Raw genomic sequence first — 24,575 nt, forward strand, 5'->3', positions numbered from 1 at the left:
ATTTTTACTAGTGCTATTCAACATGTACAGTTTTATCTGTTTTTGCAGAGTTACTGTTGTAGAGCACAAGTTGTGAATGACATTAAGAAATTTCCCTTGGATATTAAGTATAGCCATATACTTTTAGTGAGACTACAGAAAAGGGATTTAGTAATGATATATTACTCTGGGAATGGGGGTATGTTTTGATTTGTAAGTTAGTGAATTCAGTTGAGCAATTCTGCATAAAAGAAGGGAAAAAAATTGCTATATGATTCACAGTGCATTATAAAGCAGAGGGTTTGATAGCAAAAAATGTTGCTTGTCCCATTATCCCCTCCCTTGCTCACTTAAAAAAAGAGCACTTCTAAGGTTAAGCTTCCATATGTGAAGCTAATAATGTCTTAGGGTTTTTGGGTTTTTTTTGCAAGAGATATATTTCTTGAATCATCTCTTATACTATAAATATGGAACATAAAAAGTGATTTGCCATTCATGTTTCTGAAGTATCTCTAAGCCTCTTAACAGTCTTTGTACAAGCAGGGAGAGAAAGTAATCATTTTCATTTAACTGAAATTTGGTTCAATAGTTATCAGATTGCTCCTCAGTTTAGCACACAAGATCCTTCCATGTTGGAACACAGTTTCTTAGTGAATAACATCCAGATGCCTTGGGATGTGCCACCAAACCAGACAAGCCAACTCATATCTCCAACTCAGGTGGCCTAGATGGAAAAGAAATGCAGGAATGGTTGACGGCAGTGAATGGAACTGGAGACAATGAGCAGAAACTGAAGGACAGGAGGTTCCCTCTGAAGAACACTTTTCTCCTGTGAGGGTGACCCAGCACAGGCACAGTTTGCCCAGGGCAATTGAGGAGTCTCTATCCTTTGAGATGTTCAAAAACCATTTGGATGTGGTTCTGGCCAATAGATGTAAGTGACCTTGCTTTAGTGGGGAGGTTGGAGCAGATGACATCCAGAGGCTCCTTCCAAATTTGATCACTGATTCTGTGATTCTGTGCTTTTGTTCCACTGTTCTTCACACTTCCAGGCGCCACTCCATTAGCCAATAGCTGCACATTTACCTCTCATGACTGCAGCAAACAAAAGAGCAAAACAATACTCCTGTAATTAATGCAAATTATTTCTCTCATACATCAAAATCAGATCATGGATCAGTCAGATTGTGGAACCACAGTTTATGATGTTGAAAAAGATAATATTGATACTTATACCACTGAACAGAGTACCACAGAGTTACAATTAGGCATAATTCTTGTATGGATGGATAGGTAGGTAGGCTTGACTTTAGCTTCTGCTAGCTGTTATGCCAAAAGATTAAAGGGATTCAAGCTGACATGAGCAAATGTTGGCTATTTGAGAGCTATGCTGGCTGTGATTTAGTGAGGTTTTTTAAGAAGTGAAAGTGCTTTCATTATTAACTTTTCCCTCATGGTTGCATTACTCAGTAAGTGTACATTTGAGCCTCTGCACATAAATGAAGTCTTCAAAATGATAACTACAGGCAGATGAAAGTGGGATTTCATTTCTGAATTTTTGCAAAGTACCAAGTGCACTATAGAGCAGACAAATGTTAATACCTGATGGAACATAACTGAGATTTTATTTAAAACCTATCTTATCTCCCATGACAATCTTGTGTTTTCTATTATCTGCACTGTGAGAGTGTTTAATAATCATGTTCTAAATTTGAAATTCCATCAAACTGGGCATTGTTTATTTGAACAGCTTTTTTTCCCTCAGTCTGCAATTTTGAATCTAATTTGGGTTTTACTGTGATGGATCTATCACACAGTTGCTGATAAGAAAAGGTAAAATTTCTTCATTGTAATCACAAGTTGTAGACCTATAATTTATTTTTATGCTATTTTGATAGGAAATCTCATAAACTGAAGCTTTAAACCTTTCTCATTATTTTTGCAATAATCTTGCATCCATCCAACTTCCAAGCAAAACGAGAACTAAGAGTAACTCATAGAAGGCCCAAGATAGAGGGAGATTTGTCTTTCTTATTTTAACTCTGAGACAGAAATCAAGAATGTACCATGTTTCTAGATACTGTAAGAGAAGAGCTTCTGCCCAGGGCAATTCCATGGAGCCACAGAGGAAAACACCACCAATCATCTTTGGTCTGCTGAGGTGAATTTTAATCCTGTTGCTCTATTGCAGGAGCTCTATATAGAGAGCTGCTAATGAAACACTTTTTAAACAATCTGTGATGCCCACAGATAACACATCACATAGCAAAGTCATAATCGGCCTAAAAACATCAGCCCCTTCATTAGTACCCTCTTTATATACATGCTTAGAAATTATGCCTTAGTAAAGTTTCTTAAAGCAACACATAAATATTTTGAGGAAGAGCTGGATAGAGGAGGGGAAAAATTGAGTATTAAAAGTTTGGTGCTGTCAGATTGGATGAATGAGCCCAGAAGAACAAGTCTGAGTAATGTCTGTATCACCCAAAATATAAGAGGAGATTCAAGTAAATGTACTTCAGTAATTCTACCAGAACAGACCAGCCAGATATCTTGTGTAAGAGTATGGAAAATTCTGCTCCGACAAGCAGGAACCACAATAATTTTCTCTAGGCCACCTTTCTTCTGCAAATTATTTGTCCACAGTTTTCCTGCCTGAGGCTTTAAATCTGCTGTGCCACAGAGCAGAGTGATCCAAAATTTCCTGGTTCTGACTTAGATGGATTGGCTACTACAATAATTCAATAGATAATATTTTTTTAAATGAAATATGATTTGCTTGGGAACTTCAGCTTCCCTATTACATCTGTTCATAAAATCAAAATATCCATCAAGTAAAACATAAGAAACAACAAAATTGGCTATGTACTTCTATGAAATGTGCCATATAATTAAACAGGGAAGAAGCTGTTTGGAAAAGATTGGTGAGATAAATTCCTCAGAGGAAGTACTTGGCTTTGCTGGTTCTCAAAACATACTTACAATGATTCTGAAAAAAAACCCAAAACATTGGCGTCTGAACAGTCTCGTTATGTGTCAGATCACAGGATCTTTCTTTGAACAGATAAACTTTTAAAATTTATTCTGTAGTTAATCACAGTAAAAGTGGGGATCATCATTTAGAACTGATGAAATAGTATCAGAGGGAAATTGTCTTTCCTGAGGCAAAGTCCTGTGAGATTCAACCATTTTCTTTCACAGAAAAAGGTGCTTCATTACATTTCTAGGACCTTTTGTTTTATTCTGTGAATAGCTTCCAGACCAAATGTTGTGAGGTAATAGCATAGATAATTTCAGAAGCAGCTTTACATAAATTTGATTTAAATGAAGTGACAGAAACTCTTCAAGGCTGACGCCTTCAGTGTGGCACTGTTAAGGGGATGAGTTTGGTGAAAATCAACAAAGAAACAAACACACTAAGAAAAACCTGAATTGAACATTTCTATTTACTTTCAAAGCAGGAGACTTTACTAGATCCAGGTGAAAATGGGATTTAACACTACCTGTAGGATCATATTTCACAGAATATGCTGGTTGCTAAAGACTTGTTAAGCCATACTTGCCCAGAACACAAGTGCCAAAGACCTTCACCAGCACTCCAAGAACAAGCTGGGGACACCAGAGAGGGCACCACATCACCACAGTGGTGACATCAGACAGTCCTGCTGCTGGCATAGCCACAGCTTGGTCAGTCTGTAAAGCTTTGTTTTCCCATATTCTCACATGTGTTTGTATGTTTCTATTCCACCAGATCAAGTAACTGATTACAATTCCCTTATATTAATCAGAAGAAAACTAAATACCAAAATAAACCTCACACACACACACACAAAAAAAAAAAGCCCCGCCAGACTCTTCAGCCTTTTCTTTTTCTCCATTGCTGTCCAACATGCTTGCCCTTAGGGTTTTTTTTAGCAACTCTTCTCCTGCAATTGCTGTTGATGCCAATGCTGGACAGTTGGAACACATATGAGGAAGAAAGCAGTTCCCCAGAAAAACTAAGGCATCTGTGTAAACTACTGCTTCCCTATGCTTAGCACTTGTTTCATTTGAAGTTGATAGTACAATAAAAAGCCCAGATCCATACTCTGGTTTCATGCCCCACATGTATATCCCCCTACAATATTTCTAGCTGTCTCTGAATAACACCCACAGAGAAGATAAACAGATTTTTCTGCTTGTTCTAGCTGAAGAGAATATACTCAAAGATGAATCCCATGGAGGATGCTGATTTATATTTCTGTCACAGCTGAAGCACAGAAAAGAATTGGCTCTCTTGGGGATTTTTTTTCTGTTGGGCTGGTTTGGGTTTGTTTTTTTTTTTTTTAATAATAGATATAGATTTCATTTTGTATGTGTGAAATCAGCTCAGATGCAATTTTTGAAGAAATTGTCTAGAAAGTGTCAATGTGATGTAAATTGCTGTTTAAATCACAGAACCTTTGTATGGAATGGATATGTTAATTTTTGTGTTGATGAGAAGAAAACAAGTGTCTGATGAAGATTTGATTCAATATTAATAAAAGCAGTCTGTAACTATGTCTCTTAAAGAGAGAGGAACTTCTTTCATTGCTCTACTGAACACTGTGAAAAATTATACCAGTACTCCATTCCACAAGATCTCTTATTGAATAAGGCACTATTCTTTTGAATAGCATCAATCAAAACCACAAAGTTTTGCTGCTAAATATATGTGAATATAAATCAGGGGGGAGCATCCTTTGTAGACACAAAGGATGTACCTGACAATTTAAGCCAGTCTAATAGGTAATTTAAATATCCTGTAGTAAAAACTGCTTTAATGGATACCAACCTCTCCTCTATTAGATGTAAAATAAGTTCAGTCTAACTATAAAATCAGATAGTTTATGTTATAGGTAAGCTTTGAACTGTGTGCTTTAAAGGTAAGATTTAAAATAAGAAAGCATGAAACAGAGAGGAGACAGAGAGACTAATGGAAAAGTCCTATGATTTTTGTTCAGAATTAAACAAACAATTTAATTATATAGTCACTCACATAGAAACAAAATAGATGAGTACCAAAAAAAAGCTAAAAGGAAAATTACTGTGTTGTTACAGCCAGCAATGAAAGCAGGAATAAGATGTGCACAAGCCTATCCAAGAGCTGAGGAACAAACAACCCAGCCAAAATGATTGCAACTGACAGAGACACTCTGTATAAGCCACAGTACAGGTGGGCTTTAGCTCTTAAAGGCTGTCAATTCAGATATTTCAAGGTAGCCATCTGGAAGATTGGTGTTTATGTATAGGCAATGTGTCTGCACTCCCACTGCAGCCAGTGGCCAGACCAGTGTGCCCTAGAGGGTGCTCAGCTGACAGAAGCTCAAACTGCTCATTTGACTCACTGGGGGGACTTCAGCATCCCTCACATCAGTGCATGGATCAGCTGCCTAAACGTGGGTGCTCACTGTCATCTGGGACCCAACACTCACACACAGCCTCTGATGGGTGGGCTGGTGGGTGTGACAGCAATGACACAAGAACTGCTTCTTTTTGCAGCTGCAGCTGGGCACCTGAAAGGGTATCTTACACAACTGCCTAGAATAATATTAGACATCTCTGTTTATGCAGCTGGTTCCCCTTTTCCCCTTCCCCAGCTCCAGATTGAGAATGACTCTTGCCAAACTTGAGCAATCTGATATATTGAGGGCTATTCTCAAAAGAGATGCCAGAGAAACTGGGAGTTTATAAGTTAAAATACATGCTACTTGTTCATTTTTAATGATCAGTCTCCAGGAACTTCTTCAAAAAATTAAGGCACAACAACCACTCTCTAAAAAATTCAGTTTTTTCTCCCTCTTACATCTACTCCTGGCTGGTAGGATAATAATGAACATTTCAGGCTTGAAGCAGTGCAAGATGTAAGGAAAAATTCTTCCAAGTCAATTGACAGTTTCTGACTCCTCAAGCTGGGAACAGCTGGAAAATGGCAACCATCTAGACCTTGCAATAAAAGCAATGATATTAAAGCTCAGGTTTATTCCTAAGGGAGTGAAAACAGTGCCTAGAAACTTGGGCTGTGATATTAACCAACTGTCTTCCTTTTTTTTTTGTGCCTGACAGGCTGAGGAGATAAGATTGTCATTTGAAACAATAAGCAAAAGAGGAGGATTTTAAATAATATCAAAAAGTCTTGCTTAGTTTGTTATTTCTGGACAGGCAATTGACATCACTGCATTCATTCCCAGCAGCAATTAATCAGCAATTTGTGAAATTAAAAATTTAGAAATGATTGTAAGGTTTTCAGGGACACTACCTAATACAATTAGATTATCTCTGTGTGCAGTTCTGTGCCCTGCAGTTTAAGAAGGATATTCAGGTAGTTGAATCCATCCAGAGGAGGCCAACAAGGTCGGTGAAAGGGCTGGAAGGCAGGGCCTGTGAGGAGTGGCTAGGGACTTTTGGCTTGTCTGGTCTGGAGAAAGTGAGGCTCGGGGGAGATCTTACTGCACTCTGCAGCTTCCTGAGAAGTGCAGAGGGAGGTACTGAGCTCTTCTCCTTGGTATTCCATGACTGGACACATGGAAATGCTTCAGAGCTGCTCCAGGGAAGCCTTAGAATGGAGATTAGGAAGCATTTCTTTATGAGAGGATGGTCAAACACTGGTGCCTGGTCGCACACCCTAGAGATGTGGTCAATGCTCTCAGACTGTCAGTGTTTAAGAGACATTTGGGAATGCCTTTAAAAATATATGCTTTAACTTTTGGTCACCCCTGAAGTGGTCAGATGGGATGATTGCTGCAGGCCCCCTCCAGCTGAAATGTTCTATTCTGTTCTAGAGATTCAGCTGCTTCATCCAGCCTACAGTGAAGTGACAACTGCTTACAGCAGGGATCTCCAGCAGCCTGTGGAGAAGCTGTTGGCAGTTCAGCTGATCAGCAGCAAAGCTCAAGGATCAGCTGAGGCAACAAAGCCAGGTATTTTTCAAGTGGGACACAGGAGGCTCTCTGCCACATATGAACAACAATTTGGCAACTGTTTGGGCTTTTTTATATCCTATGCTGGATTTTGTCTAAGCCTCTCCTGTCAGCATCTTTGTTCCCTTTTTTGCAAGTAAATCCCACACACCCAGAGGAAGCCACACAGCCAAGGGGATGACCACCCATCTGAGAGCATGAGCTATCTCAGCCCCTGTTTGCACACTGCTGTAGCCCCCTGGCAGCTCAGCACCACTCACTGGCAGTGGCTGCTGTCAGACCTCTTGCTGCCTCTCACTGATGAGCTCAAGATTTATGCCTTCACTCCAAAACGCTTAGCATTGCAATCTGTGCTTTAATGACTTATTTGAAACCATTTTTGTGCTGGATGTATGATTAAAAGCAATAAAGAAGCTTGTAATATTTTTCTCTCCTCAATGCATTATTTTTTTAGATGTTAGCATTTAAATGGAATTAACTCCACAGCTAATACATTACTGAGGTAAATACAATTTGTAATTTCTGAACTCAGCTATTGTTTCTGCTTTTAGCGAACTAGTTTTCTGCAGGGTTACATATATAAAAATAACCATTTCAGTTGCTTTTCTGTGACCTTAAAAAATATTTTTTGTTGGAAATATCATGTGTCACAGCAAGGATTATATCTCATCCTAAAGGAATAAGCTTGTGCTTGTGCCTAAACATTCTTCTTTACCCACTCACAATGAAGTATTGAATAGATGTCAGCATCTATTTAAATAGGGAAATAATGTTATGAAGGAAGTTCATGTATCTATATTCTTTGCTATGATTTAGTGCTAATAATCATATTGGCTAAAACCAAAATCTATACAACTAGCTGTCAAGTGCCTGAACATTGGTTATTAGGATTCTGTAGTTAATCAAGCTAACAAAAAATAGTTTTTAAAGAAGATTAGATAAACATTTACTTAAAAATTTGCTGGTGCTTTCTTTTCCTTCATATACTTGAAGCAAAAGTAGCTTTTGCTAGACCCAGTTCACAGTCATGAAACAATAAACTCAAAAAAGATTTACCAGTTTACCTTGAGAACACAATTATTTACTTACCATACTGTATCTCATCACTTCATGGACAGGATTGAAACACTGCCTGAAACTAATTCTCAAGGCAGTTAAGTACCACTGTATCCCTTGCATGAACTTTTGATCCCATATATAAATATCACTAAAGTGGAGCAGCAAACACTGCTACAGGTCAGCCAGAGAAGTTGCAAAGTTTCCAAGCTCAGATCTATTCAAAACTCTGCTGAACACAGCCTTGAGCACTGCAGGCTGCAATATGGAACTAGGTTTACATTGACCCTGCTTTGAGCAAGGGACTAATTCAGATGACCTCCACTGCTGCCTGTCAGACAGTCATAATATTTCTAGAGGGAAAAAAAAAGTGTTGTTAGCCTCTCTTCCTTTTTCTTTTTTATTTGCCTAATCTTTTTTTTTTTTTCTGTTTGTATTTTTTCTTTTTTTATTTCTTTTCTAGACATACATTTGCTCTTTCAAAGATCAGGCCTCTGTTCCCTTGCTTCAGCATACAGGTTCCTGTCCAAGAAATAGTACTGTGTTAAATCTCGTAGAAACTGATAATTGTGCTCCAAGCAGTTGCTATTCTTATTATTTCTGACTTCAAATTATGGCTTTGACCTAGTGATCAAGACACAGTTGGTTTGATTTGCATAACCTGCAGGAAACAGTTCTGGAATTTTCCTGAAAGAAAAAAAATAAAAGAAAGAAGGGCAGAACCTCAGCAAGAGAGGCAGACAGAAGTGTCACCATTTTTTTTATCACTAATTCTGATGTTAGTATAAATTGACACAATAGAGCACTGCATGTTTCAGGACTTCATAAACCCTGATTCTGATGTTTAACCTAGTTTTTACCCATTGCAGTTTAACATTAAAACCTCTCTTCTTCTGCTTACGTGAATCATAATCAGAGAAAATGAATTCTGGTGTTACCGATGAAAATTGTGGGCAAGCACCTCATCTGTGTGATTATGTTGTTATGTAGAACACCTTCTTATTTTTTAACATTATTACACTAATTAGAATTTTCAAGTGTTTCATGGGGTTTGATGCTCTCTATGACCTTTGAGTAATTGCTTAGTTTGCCTTGAAACATAGTTTTAAAATGAATAATGGATCCTTTCTGGTGCCAAAGCCACATGAACCATTGTAAACAAGGAGATAATGATTTTTCACTGTATAATAATGTTTTCCAGGGGGAATAAAAAGGGAGAAAAAGAAGACAACAAAAGAAACCTTAGTGCAGTACTGCTCAAACAGGATTGGATATAATGTACTCTGATACATTTAGTAATCATTGACATTTGAACATTTATTTTATCATCACACTGCTTAGCAGGCAGAAGATAAAACATTTGTTTTCCATTTACCCTCCTATAAATTCATGACAGATACAAATCCATTCACAAACTGAGATTAATAGGCTCAATTTAATCTTTTGCAACAAGGGACAGATAAATTTTTACAGTGTCATGGTTCAGGCAGCACCAATATTCTCAGAATTAGTGATCACATATTGCTGAATCCTGGAATCATCAGAGCTCCTATGAGGTGATTTGAAAAATGTGAATCGACACCATTTCACAAGGGAAGAAACCTATTTCTCTCACATTTTTCTCACTGTTCTCTCTCAGCTGCTGCACAGCATTCTTTGCCCTTTCTCAAATATGTTTTCAAGCGATGTCACCAGCGTTACTGATGGACTCAACCTTGGCGAATCATGACCTGTTTTAGAGCCATCTAGAAATGATGCTGTCCAGCCTGGGGGCAGGCAGCTCCTGATCTCTTCTGAGACTAAAACTTAAACCCAATATAGCACCACATAATACACAACTAAAAGCCAGTGCAACGTCTGGCTCAGACCCTTCATTTGGAAATCTGAAAATTCTTATTTTATACTTGTTCCCTTTTCTCATGTTCATGACCTTATTGCCCAAGTCCCACATCCATACATGCTGCCAATGCACAAAATCATGGTGCCTCTCAACCCAGAACATAATGACAAACCATGACAGGTATTTGGGCTCCCCAAGAAACACCCCACACATGAACTGGAAAATCATCCATAGAGGGATGATCTGGGAGACTTCACAGAGCAGAGTCCTCTGAGCTTGTAGCCCTTTTCATGAAGGAATCCTATTGCTCCTGATCTTGCCATGAAAAGAGCAAACCCTAACTCAGACATGTATCAAGTACACCAGGTACAACCCTTCTTCCCTCAAGATGTTTGACATTTCAGCTGCATTTCCCCTCTTTAACTCTTCTTCCAGCTACACCAAGTAACAGGTAGTCCTTGCCACATGTATCTATTTACAGCTCTTCATGAAGGGTTTGTCTCCAGACACAGCACCACCAAAGAGCATCCACCAGCTCCTTCTAATTCCTAAGAAATACTTTCTTTCCCTATAGCTCAAAACTGTCCTTTGAGGCTTAATTAATTCCTTGTATTATTCTTTGCTCTGCATCATAAACTATGCTGCTTCCTACAGCATGGATGAAAACCTTACATGGGCTTCCCTACAAGGGCTTCTTACAAGCTCTTCTTACTTACCACATGGATCAAACACACATAGGAAAATCCAGTTAAAATCAATTTAGGATGATATACACAGAGGTCCAAGACGTAAAAGGGAACTGGAGACCCTCTTGTTGTTGAGTAACTGAGGTTCAGAGGCGAACCTGCTTTCTGAGCTCCTCAAGAAGCTTAGGTGTGGCTTGATCCAGTCTTAGTCTCGGAGCTGGACAATGGTTCATAACTGAGGGAATTAACTGTATGGGTTTCATTAGTATTAATTTAACAAGGTCTCAGCAATTTACTAAGGATCTGTTGTGAATAAGGGGTCTCTTCACTTTGGGTGAAGAAGAATCTCTCAGTCTCAAGTAAGGAATCTCAGACCTTGAGAAGTGTGCCAGCTCAAGGGGAGAGTCACTGGTATGCAGTCCAGTTGCAATTTACAAAGAATTCAAACTGGACTCATGTTGGAATCTATAAGGTTAGAAGATTTTTAAGAAATGGTTAAAAAAAGTATGTAGGCCTTAGATTAGAGTTTTGTTAGCATTGCAGAAAAGCTTCCCATGCAAGCAGAAAAGTTTCCCAAGCAGTAGACATGACAAACAACAATAGACCTCTGTAGAATTGGCTTTAAGATGGCAACAAGGTTATTTAATGTATATCTTTAGAAGTTAGCATGAATAGAACTTTGTTCTTTGTCTCTTATGAACCAGTCTTTGTTTTAGTTACGATTACGTATGTTTTATAAGATTAGATAGAATGCTTGTCAATACGTGTTTTACCCGGTTTTAACAGGTGGCCCAATTAACAGCAGATAACTGCCCCACTTCTAACAGAGGGCAATAGAATACACAACCCCAGCCACATCTTACATTTGCAACTTAAGACAATACTCCCTGTGCCCACAGATTTCTCTGTTCCTTCATTAGTGAGTTTTGGTAAAACCATCCACTATTCATGTGTTAATCTCACAGCTGATGTTCCAAGCTCACATGCATCAATGTTTATTGAGCTACTCTGCTCCTTTGTGGACATTCTTGGGGAATGCTTGTCTTGTATCCTAGGCCTTTACCTTGTTTGGAGCCTCTACCAAATTATTGCTGGTCTGGTTAAGGGCATCAAGTACATCCATCATCCCAGCTTCCCCACACACACAGAGGTTAACATCAAATGTCAGATGACACATCTGACTTCTCCAGGATGGATGGAGGATGTCTGCTGGGTTGGATGGTTTGTTTTACCACCAGTTTTTTAGCATCCCTCTGCATAAACTGCTTTCTGGGACTGGTATTTGTCTGACTGTGTGCCAGTGTGAACATACCAACCATCCTTTGAGCTCTCTTGCTCTCTTTTGTTGTAGATTTTTCAGTGGCCGTGTTTTCATTCATAGCAGTCAAATCCCTTCTGTAGGAGAAATGTCAAATGTTTTATTATATGAGACAAAAAAAATTGTTGATAGGTAGGTGACTTCCTGATGTACTGTCCATGATTTCCTTCTGCTGTAGGGGAGTGAACTTGATCAATATTTAAGATGTAGTCTTTTTTGGTGTTTTGTTTCTATACTGCTTCTAATATCCCTGGACGAGTAAATGAAAGTGTTTGCAGAGACAAAATGGCTAAAAACAGTGTGTAGTATTCAATTAGTTACAATTGCAACAATATTATATGTCAGAAGAGCCTGTCCCATACAAAAAATAGGATCAGGAAAAGGCTGACCTAAAACTTTGAGGGACTTGAGTCCCTCAAAAACAAAATTATTGTTCATTATTTGCCTTTACTTTCTTTTTCATTATTTTCTTATGAACACAAAAAGTAGGCAGTTAGAATGAAAAAGTAATTGTTCTTTAGAACAAGTCTGTCAAAACACAATTTCCAATTTCAAATCATGCTATTTTTATGCCACTCTGATTGCAACAAAGGAAATTTAATTCACATGTGAGGAAACACTCAAGGAGGTTGTGACATACACAGAAATAAAGGGGTTTGATAAGAGGTTAGAAGAGTAACCTGTGCAAATCAGAATAGGTCTTTCTGTCTTGGGACCAGGGTACAGAGGAGTTAGCACTATTTTCTGAGGGTTTTTTCTAATTTTACTGGAGCTAGCCAAGCCAACTCTCAGTGCAACTCAGTAGTAATTATTCTACTAATAGCAGAAATACCACAAAATATATCTGTGAAAGGTCTAATGCTATAACTGTTTAATAACAGATTTATAATCTGTCACTCTCTTCTAATAGAATACAGAATTAATGAAATGTTAGAGCAAATGATAGAGGATTTACACAAACCAAAGTGTGCAATTATCTAATTATATTAATTAGCTAGAGGTTTGTTCTTTTTCCTATTTCACTATTGTCACACTACCATGGAGAAGTTTTTTCTTCTTTTTTGAGCTATTTATGTATGTTTTAAAATAAACTTATGCAATATCACAGCTTGATTACTAGATCCAAGAGAAGTTAGGAAAAGGGCTGTTTTTTCATTACATTCCTTGTGCATCTCAGCTACTCTAAACTGACTTGCCATAATTATCCTTCTAAAAAATCTTCTATATATTAAGTAAAACCCTATAATGTTGATTAAAAGCAATTAATTTACCAGGTTTCAACAAGAATTGGAAACACACACAGGAAGCAACAGTTTTCTGTTTTCACATTCTAGTTGGATTTTGTGCTCCACAGCTACATCCTTTGAGTCCAGCAGGATTCTGCTCTATGTGAAATTGCATATATAAAACGTATAAAACTAGAAAACCACCAGCAATTCCCCACTACTTAGAGATTTGAGCTGTTGTGGATGGGTTGCTGTTTGGTTTTTTTTCATCAAGCCTAGGCATCCTACAACATAGGCTTTAGCCTATCAAGGGGGAAAGGAACCTTGATGCAGGAACCATGGTGAATATGTCTGAGCAGCCCCTTACAGACAGACACAGGCCAGTTCTGACTCTTCTTCTATTCAGTCATAGGATATAAAACTGCAAATCAATGTCAAAGTGAAGCTCTGAGCTTGGATTCTGCATCCAGCTAAATCTATCCCTTTTGCTTCTAATCAAGAAGTGGACATGAATGCAGAGAGACAGTAAACCTTCTTCTGCCTGCAATCATATCTCATGTACCAGCTACAGCCTGATACACATAATTATATTTTTTGTATGCCTCTCCCCGCAACAGAAAGTAATCAAAGAGGTAGTCTCTTAAATGAGCACATAAATCCACTTGAACACAAGGGTTTGATTAAACAAATGCAGCAATTCAAAGACATAATCTAGCAGGGAAGCTCTGACATCTGTAAAAATTCTGGTTGGCAAAGAAGACAGAGAATTAGTGGAAGGGGAAGAAAACTGGTGTTATCAGCAACCACTCCCCACATAGTAATTTAGTTCTTCTCCTTGCTACAGCACAGAAAAATTCCCCAGCTCTCCATATCTGAGTAAAACTAATATGTGAAGTGCAATTCTCTTTTCCTCCTGAATCTCCCGGAGTTAATCTGCTCAGTTTTCCATTAATAATACTGGCTCTATCCCATAGAGTAATTAACAATCAGTCCCAGGAAGGGTAGAAGGTAGTTTACTTCCAGTAGAAATGTTTAACTACCAGAAAGCTTGAAAAATGCCTTTCACACATCAAATGCTCCATCCAGGCATCTCAGTTCATGGCAGAATGAAGCCATTGCACTCCACTATCAGTTTCAACCCAGCCTCATGTCTATTCCCATCTAGCTACCACACTGCTCAACAGATACTTCAGAGACTGCAAAGTCAAAATATGACATTCACCTCAAAATTGATGTGCAAGTGTTCATCAAAACTACAATGTCAAAAGTCTAAAATGGTTGCATCTTTCAAAATAGTATATTAGGTAACTGTACTTTTTGTAATAGGATACTTTATTATGATATGAAAAAAAACTGGGAAATCTACTTTTAGAGGTCTGTAAAGACTATTTAAATTCCACTAGACTGGAAATGTCTAGAATATTTTTAAGTGACTATTCATATTATTTGGCAACCTTTACCCAGAGCCGAGTTCTAGGGAATAAGCAGAGAAATAATTAGTCTTAATAATTAAAGTGGTTTTTACAAAAGTAGGTCACTCCTAGCCTTTTTCACTTCAGAGCAAGACCTTGCTTGTTCTCTGTGTCGCATAAGGACTTGCTGCTGGAGAAATGCCCATTGCAAAATCCCCAGAGAGCACTCTGACAATGGACTTTGTGTCAAGTGGGATGCACTCAGGCTCTCATTTCCATTAAAATCAATGGCTAAACACCTCTGAGAATATGATGTTTATGGTTAATATCACTAATCAGAACAATAGCTAATAATTAAACCCTGTTGCAGGGGCCATGCATTCTGGCACCCTGCACAACACAAGCCATTGATTTAAATTATCACTACTTCACACTTCACACCTTGTACTTCTTTTCAAAGAGGTAAAAAAGAAATGAGAATCTGAATGCATTCATCTTCAGCTTTGGACCTCTGTCCTTTGATCAGATCTTTAAAACCCTTTATTTTGAAACTTCTGCTTGTGTTCCTGTAAGATGTATTCAGATCATCCTGATCTCTCTCTCCGGTACCCTGGATTAATGAGCTAGAATCCAGTGTTTCGTTCTGATATTTACTCAACTCTTTGTAAATAGTCTAAAAGTTAAAGAATATTTTTTACATATCTCTAGATATTGCATATTTTGTAAAATATTTGACAAGTAGGGCAATTTGGAAAGTGATGCCTATTTGTAGCACTGTGTGCCAAATAGTCAAACCAATAGATGGCCAATTGTTAATCCAATAGTGGATAGTCTGCATTTATGACAGTACTTATCTCCCCGTTTTTCAGTTTAGTAGCAGTGATGCCTTGGAGTTTACATGCAACAGTTTTATCATAAAATCCATAAAGCACAGACAGCTTATGAAAACTTTTGCTTTTGTTCAACGTTTTGAATGCCAAATCATGCCCTTTGCAATGCTGCTTTACAAAAGTGGACAGGTTTATAAATGGAAAAAGAAATGGACATAATTTACAGGAATAATTTTTTAAGACACTTTTCTTAGCATAATGACCAGCTATTCAAATTCTTTTTTCAAACTCTTTCTTGGTGAATATCTTGTATTTCCTCACCTGGTGCAGACTCCTCTTAGTGAAGAAATAAAATAGCTCCTTCAGCTCCAGCTTTTAGCAAGACTCCAGTACCAAAATTACACTCGGGCGTATTTCTAACTTAGCGTAAGCATTTGCAGAAACATAATTGTCTCATGGATGGCAAAACGCACTCATTCTCTCTTTTGCCATGTCATTATCCTAAAATATGATCATTATAATTAAAATTAATTCAAAGTTTGGGTTTAAATAACATTTTGATTAATTATGCACTGTTCCTTATTGTCACATTTTGACATTTCTCTCTTTAGCCTTGTAGTCCATAAGCAAATTATTATGGAAGAATAATCATTAATAATAACTCTAAGTTGAAATAATTTTCATAATCAATACATTGGATGTGTCAAATTGTACACATTTTTGTCACTGTTCTTGTTGTTCATTTTTTCAGTTTCTGAATTAGTTAATTGTTCAGGCTTAATGTAATTATGCACCGTCTTTCTGAATAAAGAACAAGCTATTTTGAGCTCTGCTGAGAGCCAGTACAGCTCTTCAGCAACCCTGGGACAAGATGGAAAGTTAAAGCACACATAATTTGCAGAAGAAAAACATTTTCTGAATAAAATGGTGAAGGAGATAGCTCTTTTTGTTACAAAGCATCAAAGATCAAACATGAATGGCAAAGTACAGGAATTCTGTGTTACTTCAATGTGATTGTTACAGGTGTTTTCACTCTTCTGCTTCCTGAATGTGTTTAGAATTGTTTCAATTTTAGCTATTTCACGTAATAAACTTGATGGTGAAAATACTTTTTCAACTGATTTTTTTTTTAAGTGTTTGATTCAGCAACTTTAAGATCATCGTTGATCGGTACCAACACTTCCCTGGCCATGGCAAACCCATTTCACAAGCACATTCTGTGATCACATTGCCTACAAACTGTAACACCATTAATGAACTGTAGAGAAAATCCCAGCTGTTTGTGTTCCTTTAGGGTGATTCAGTTGCACTGCCCATTGGTGGGAAAGAGATGGATGCTGAGAACAGCCTGGCCTCTCTTCTAGGCCATTTACTTGACTTGGTGGGCAAAAACACAGCAAGAAACTTCATCTTCTCTTCTTCTATTACATATCAGTGGTAAGCCCATTAAAATGTAGCAGAAATTAAAAAGTCAATTTCTTTTTGATCAGGAACTGTCCCAGCTGTGGGTGCAGGAAGTCTTTAGGTCTTGTCCCTTAGAGAATGGGTGTGAAAGATTGTTCTGTGAAGCAAGGTGTCTTCAGAATTTGTCCTCCTGATTGATGGAAATTTCTGGAAGATTGCAGGGAGGGAAGAAATAAATTCCACATGGGAGTCATTGTTTCTGGAAACACTGTGAGGATTCAGCATATTTGGAGTTTGACTGGAGCACATCTCAGGGCAGGTCTGTAAGAGCACTTTTCTTTCTGACTCTGCTTGCAAGCTGCCTTGGAGCCCAACAGGCAACCTAGTAGGAATTGTGCAGGCTGTCGTGGTTTTGTTCCAAAAACATCCTTTGAGACCTCACCAATTGCAGTGATTTTTTGTTTTACAGGATTCTCACTGCACTGTAGTTTATATTTAGTTAAACACAAGTAATGGTCCAGGAAATTTTTCCATTTTCCACCTGTAAGTGGCTTAGTGTTGAAAACTCATTCTATGTAACAGACAGATTAAAAGTCAAGAATCCTCACATTTCTAGTTTTTGCTTTCTTTTTGTTTTTTTTAATTACATTTAAAAATGTAATTAAATTACATTTATGTAATTTAAAATGTAATTTAATTACATTTAAAAATGTCAGCATTTCCAAGGGCTGACAAGAGACCATAAACAAAAATATTCACTCAACCTTGACAATCTTGTATTTAAATAGGAGCACGCACATGGGTAACAAAATACAGCAAAATTACATCAAAGAAGAGTGCCTGTTAGTTAGGGCACTACAAGAGAGTAAGGTGAATCCCTTGACAAAACATATAAGACTTTTTAAATGGAGGGGGGGAAAACAGAGACTCTCCCTTTTTCTACTTTTTTTTTCCTACTGAGCCTAAACTCCACTTGAGAAAATTAGTACAAGAACAAAAAATTCATTTTTCCGATGAAAACACGTTCAATTTTTTGCTCCAAGTCTCAGTACTCATGCATGGCTGAGAATGACAAATGAATGATATAAGAGGCTTTTCAATTATACATGATAAATAACCAAACACCGTTTGGGGGAAACGTGTTTAGTGGGAATAATAGGCAGGAAGATACAAACTAGATTGAGAACAAAATCCAAGTCTTTGTTGATTTTCTGTCACACTAAACAAATGAAGCATTCAATAAAAGCATGCTATGCATTAATTAATAGTCAGAGGGGAAAAAACCTCCAGTTGCCTGCAGAAATAGGGTTTTTTCTTCAATTTCCATCAAAAAACTGAAACAAAAGCTGAATATCAACTAAAAGAGAAAAATCAATAGACAAATCTGTTGTATTGATTATCTCTGTTCTTTGCATGCCAAAAATTGTAAGCATTTATTTCAGGCAGTAACCACCTAACACTAAACAGAATATGAAAGTACACTAACAGTATTTGTAAAAATTACATGATTCATGAAGCTAGAAATTAAATATAAGAAAAATAACATGTCAAAAATGTCCAAACTAAAAAAAAGAGAACCAAGAGTTGTAAATGCATTTAGAGGCTACCCAGATAAATTGTTTTTAAAAATTCATTTGGATAATGCATTTGTTTTTATTAAGTAGTGATATGTGATGGTCATCAGAAAAGGTAAATTAACATACTTCAGAAATTTCATCTGTCTGCCTTTTGATATAAAAATTGTAAAACTCGAGCTGTATTTGACATTCCTGTTAACCCTCCTCCACCCACATATTCACTACAAGAGAAGGTCATATTTTAAATTGCATTATTCGCTTCTCCAAAGTTGTTCCTCCCGCTCAAGCTTAACTCCACTCTCACCTTAACTCCACTATCAAAGTTTCAAACATAGAGATAAATCAGAACTTTATAGAACAAAATGTTGTAGAGGTGGTCAAGTTTACTGCACCTGCAATCCTAGAATTGTAGGGATGCTCCTTCAGCCTGCCAAAAAGCCCTCTGCACAAAAGGAAACAAGGAAAATAAATGGAGATCTTCAACCTGCTTTATCAAAGGATTGCACTTTCCCCCCTCCTGCTCAGAACAAACAGACAAACTGCTGCCCTTGCCCTCAGACAGTCCCACTGAGAGCCCTGGGGCTCAAGGTGTTTCTGAGACCAAAATAAGAAAAAAAAAGCTAAAACAACTGAAGTGTTCAGTCTCTGAATCTTCTGACAGAGATTTCAATAAATGGACAAATTATTTTACTTGTCCGAAATTGTAGAATACCATTTGTAGAATACATAGAATATTCTTGATAATATTTATCCCTGTCATTTCACTTAATCCTTTCCATATTTGTATTGTTAACTTTATTTAACATAAAATGCTTTCATGTTTCTTCACCTACCTAGAGAGAAAACACAAATGTATAAAACTTTATTTAGAAATTCAGATTTCTTCAGATATTCTTTCTAAAGGAGAAATAAAAAGTCAAATATAGTATTAAATTTCAAATTAAAAAAACTTCTTATGTCGCATTTTATTTATTTTGCTTTGCAAATTCTTCAGATGTTTATGAGTTTTTTTTAAAAAATGAACTGCACTAACTAAGCATTGAATATCTGCTGGTTAACAGGTTACTAGAAACCCCAGTCAAGAGATTATTGTTTTACAAGAAACTTCATTTTGCTGTTCTCAAGATGATGCATATTTTGCAATTAGGCAATAAAACATCTTCCTCATCAGACAGGGAATGGTAAGAGAAGTAAATCATCCCAAGGGACCTGAACTTCAGATCCAAAGCTGCCTGATGTGTGTCACACTGGGCAGAGTGTCCTCTGCTTAAGAAAAACCTCTTCTCCTGCTAATGTTTTCTCCAGCCATCTGTCCCCAAAAGTCCATTAGCAATTCTTGTCATAAACCAGGCTGGAAGGACAAGAGGGAAGATCTCCTGCCCTGGAGATCTTGGAGGTTCTGGAAGAAGAAAATGCAAAGTTCTGGATGCTTCCCTTCTGAGGTATTGACTCCTCCTGAATGTTAAAAGACTAGAGCTTCCCAAAAATAGTTAATTTATATCTGTCCTGAAGGCTTTATTGCTTATAAGTTCATATAAAACTTTTAAGTTTTTTGCCATAGTTACAGATCCATTTTTAACAAGTATAATGACCCAAATCTACAGATACATGCTGTACAAATGTAATTTTCATTACATTAAGGACATGTTTATTTCTTGAAGTCAACTGTATTAATTAAAATAGCTTTCACTGAAAACTACATTAGGAGAAATTAACATTAATAAATAATTAACATTATTTTGGTGCTAGTACTGAAAAAGCAAAATTAGTAAGAAAAAGCAAAAAACAAAAATTCAGGAGTTTAAATAAATTGGAGATAATCACAAAAATAAAGTTTTTCATAGAAATAAATTTATAAATTGAGAAGAGTCACAATATTTGTTTTTTAAAAATGAAAAGAATTAAATACTAATTTTGATCATGGATAATCAAATTAACAAATGTCTCCTCTAGGTTTTCTATGGTTAGAATATCCTCCAAAAGCTCCATAAAGAGGAAACACAAGGAAAACAAACTAATTAGGAAACAAAAACTTTAAAAAAATTTAAAACCAAAAACTTAAAAAAACATATATTCCTCTGAGCTGTTCTTATTCAGACTTTTGAAGAAATTAATGTAGTTTTTAATAAGATTACTAAATTCTCCTGACATACTATTGACTGAATGGAAAATGTTTTGATCACCTTGAATACCAGTATTTGAGTAGAACTTGAGCACTACACTATGTATGTGAAAATTATCTCCCAGGGCAAAAGCAATACCAGCTTTTCCTTTTAAAACCTAACTAATTTTTTATATTGAATAGCAACATTATTATTATACCTAGAACACTTGCAACAGCACAATACAAAAATAGCAAATCCAATTATTTATAAATAAGTAAATGTTAACATTTAGTAGACCACACAACTCCCACATGTAGTGTTTTTAATATACTCCTTGACTATGTTGTAGGATTTAACAAAATTTCATAGACAATTCCTCTAATAAAAATTGATCAAAAAAGCCCAGATTCATCCAAAAAATCTCTACTGGCATTCTAATCCCATTTTTTATCACTTGCTATATTTCAGTTTGCAAGATAAAACATGCAGACATCTGAAAAAGTTGGCAGAATCCTTCCTTCTTGGAGCTCTGCTTGACCATATGGCATTGCCTCAGGGACAAATTCATTGCCAGGGTACCTCCAGAAATTCCCCAAAACTTGCTTTGCTTTCATACTGCAAGTCACTGAAAAATTATTTGGTGGCATCTCTGTGCAAATACTGGATTACTAGTAATAAAATTGCAAATACTTACATATTGTTGATTTACCAATTTACAATTAGACTGTCTTCTGCTTAAGAAAAACCTCCTCTCCTGCTAATGTTTTCCCTAACTATCTGTACCCAAAAGATCGTTGTTTGCTTTCCGATGACAGACTAGCCTAATAGTTGCTTTTTCTGCAAAGCTCCAAGTTGGCACAGCATATTGAAAATTGCTTGGAATAAAAACCTGGCCTAACAGATCTACTGTGTAGCAAGAATGAAATGGCAGGCTAAATCCATGCTTGCTTGTTTTGTTAAAGGTCATGGCTAAAGAATCTGATATCTGGCCAAGTATTTTATATAGCTAATAAACTACAATTGATGTGTTCCCTGCATACTAGATGGGGGGAAAAGTGTGTACTGTGGAAAGAGTATTTGTGTTTTTCTTGACCCTTCTGAGGTCATATTTTTCGGTCACTCCTAACCAACAACCAATCCTGTCTCTTCCTTGAAAGCCTGGACTATTTCTAGATCTCTTTTCTGCTACAATTTCTATATCTCTTACTCCCTTCACATGTTGTGAAAATACTGTTTATTTCCCAGAGTGTTCTCTTGAATTGAAACACAGTAAGATGAAAATACATGCAATATGAGTGTTAAATTGGTTATATTTTTTTAAGCACTGAACTGGAAAAATCATTGTAACAAGTTTTTCAGGTGATAAGGTCATTCTCTAATTATTTTGTATTTTTCAACCTTCAAGTTCAAATAATCTACTGATTTAATGGCTCAATATATAGAAATAATAAATCTTACGCAGTGTGATAAGAGGGATTCGTTTTTTTATTTATGACATGCAATTCTAGCTGCTTTTTCATTATAATTCACTGTTGCACATTTTTTTAATATTACATAGTTTAAAAAAAACTCAAGTAACTCTTGGCCTCTCCCTGACAAATCCTTTCCTATTTACATACCTTCCCTTCACAAAACAAACAGAAAAGTCAAGAATAAACATTATAAAAACTGATTTGCCTAGAATTGTAGTGATTTATGCTTAGGTAGATGACTTGTCTCAGGGTATTTTAATTTATTTCTCACCTCTGATCCCTTTTCTAAATGCCCACAGCACCTTTCAGAATAAAACTCTGATAAATACTAACCTTCCTATTTCTCACAAATGTGCATGCTCAAGCATTCACTTTGCATTTCCCCGTAGCATCAGACACCTCTGCTGAGCAGCAGAGAGCCTCTGTGGCCAGGTTGGAAGTACAGGAAATGCATCCCAAGCTCTCCTGCTGCTCCAGCTTTGCACTCAGTGTGATCCTGGAGGCTGAGAGTTCTGTGAGCTGCAGGTGGAACTCGAGGGCATGATGCTGTCCCCCGTACATCTACAGTCCCAGCTTTGTTGGGCTGGTTGGAGTGACATTCACATTGTCCCTGTGTTTGTAATGCTAGCAGGGACATGCTGGAGTGCTGAGCTGATGTCTTTATTTTACATAGAGTCACAGAATGGTTTGGGTTGGAAGGGACCTTAAAGACCATTTAGTTCTGACCCCACTGCCATGGGCAAGGACACCTTCCACTAGACAAGATTGCTCAGAGCTCCATCCAGCCTGGCCTTGAACACTTCAAATGATGGGGCATCCACAGCTTCGCTGTCTAAACATCATTATTTTGAGTTCTGACTCTACATTTCATTCTCAATTCAGACTTCTTCCAAACTTACTTGTTGCCCAAAGCTGAATGAAGCACTCTCTGTGGCTCCAGTGTGTTTATTTTCTCTGTAACCAAATTACAATGCAAGCCTGAATCTATGGACTTTTCCTTATTAACTATTTATCACAGCTTACGGTACAAAATTTTTTGTGCATACAGTATATTGCTAGGCTGTGTATTGCACTCTTAGGGTAGAGCAGAAATTCACAGCACAAAGAGTGAAGGCCTTCACAACTTTTGAGGCACTTAATGAGTGTCTTTGTGCACAAAGCAGTGCAAAGAACCTGAGTTCATAGGATGAGTTCTGCCTGACAATATAAAGAATGAGTACTCCTGAAGCTTGCGCCTGCAAGGACCATAACCAGCTATATTTGAAGCAGGTTATTCAAATGCTGCACAATGCAGGTAAAAAAAAAGTAAACAAATGTTCTACACTCCTGTGACACCAGCTGTCTTCTTTATTCTATTTAATTATTTCTGTGGATCATAATGGCACTCAGCAGGTTCAACTGGTCTAAAGAAAAGGAAGTTAAAAGCAAACCTGTGTAAAACTGAGGATGAAGAGTAAGAGTGAGACACATTTTTTTCTCCTTGAAAATTTGAAGGACACTCAGATGATGGATATACCTTCCTCTTTTGAAGGTTTTTATTTTTTTCAGGTCCCCTCCCTTTGCATGTGTTACTAAGCTTTTTCTCCACCAGTCGTTATGTTCCAGGGATCCAAATGACTCTCACTGAAGCTGTCAAACTGCTAATTGCTGGGAGTTTATGTTTTTACCAGCTCTGCTGCACAGAGAGGAATTAAAGCCTCATTTCTTGAGCCTGAATTCCTTAGGTAGCCTGGAAGCAAAAAAATTACTTGGTTTATGCTGCTAAGAATATAATTCTGCTTTTGGGCATTGAAATTTAATTGCTACTTAATAGATCCAAATGTGAAGTCTTTCCCTCGGGTAGCTCACTTATGCTATTCCTTCCCATTTGTTTCAGTAATAGGGCCAACCACATCTTCATGGAATTTTGTTAAAGCTCAGTACATTTTTTTAACCGTCACAACCTAAATTATGTATCTCCATGATGATCACTCGTATTTATTCAGACTAGTACAGTTGGATTTTAGTGCTGCTGAGTTCTCTCTACCATGTTAACTTTTCAGTTCAGCTACCAGATGTGTCTTTAGTAGAGATGACAGTTTGAAAACAAAGACAGTGACATCTTGATGGCAATAAACATCTTACACCATCTCAACCATTTATCTGAGTGTTTAACTACTATTTATAATATAGCCCATGGTCTTGTTGTGATTTACACACTCCTCCTTCCAAATATTAGGAAGGGAGGTTATAAAGAGGGGTAGCTGACAAGAAAATCCATCTGAAACAGAATATTTTCCCTTTGACTGGGCAGTTTTTGCTTTTTCTTTTTTTCCCATAAATATTTCAAGAGACAGTGGATGATTTATTTTAAAGAGATTCTAATTCAAGGTTGTGCCAATGAAACAACTGTCGTCCTCTTTGATTTAGATGTTCCAGTCTTTCCCTTACGCAAAGGCTGTGTTGGCTTCATTTCCTTTATAAATAATCTTGCTCCCAGAACTACCAGCAAACTGACTCACAAGTGGTTTCTTTATCAGGTAAGTGGAGGTTTACAAAATATATCTAATGTCATTGGGCCTCCTTGGAGAAATTAGAAATATGCAGTGTTATTGTGGAATGAAGTGCCATATATCCTAATGTTCCCTGAAATCTTTCATCTTCCAGTCATTCTTCTTTAAAGCAAAATTTTGGCAAGGGTTTTATGCCTCTTGTATGAAGACTGAGTAAGATTATCCTCTTTACCAATGGAA

At 37.0% G+C, this 24,575-nt stretch overlaps 1 long non-coding RNA gene across 1 annotated transcript in view; it reads left to right on the forward strand.

Annotated features, from left to right (window-relative positions):
- Window positions 1-24,575, forward strand: part of LOC132076103 (uncharacterized) — a 772,278-nt gene that overhangs the window by 734,561 nt on the left and 13,142 nt on the right. The window lies entirely within an intron of this gene.

Source organism: Ammospiza nelsoni, chromosome 1 (genome assembly GCF_027579445.1).
Source record: "Ammospiza nelsoni isolate bAmmNel1 chromosome 1, bAmmNel1.pri, whole genome shotgun sequence".
In the NCBI taxonomy this organism is placed as follows: Eukaryota; Metazoa; Chordata; class Aves; order Passeriformes; family Passerellidae; genus Ammospiza; species Ammospiza nelsoni.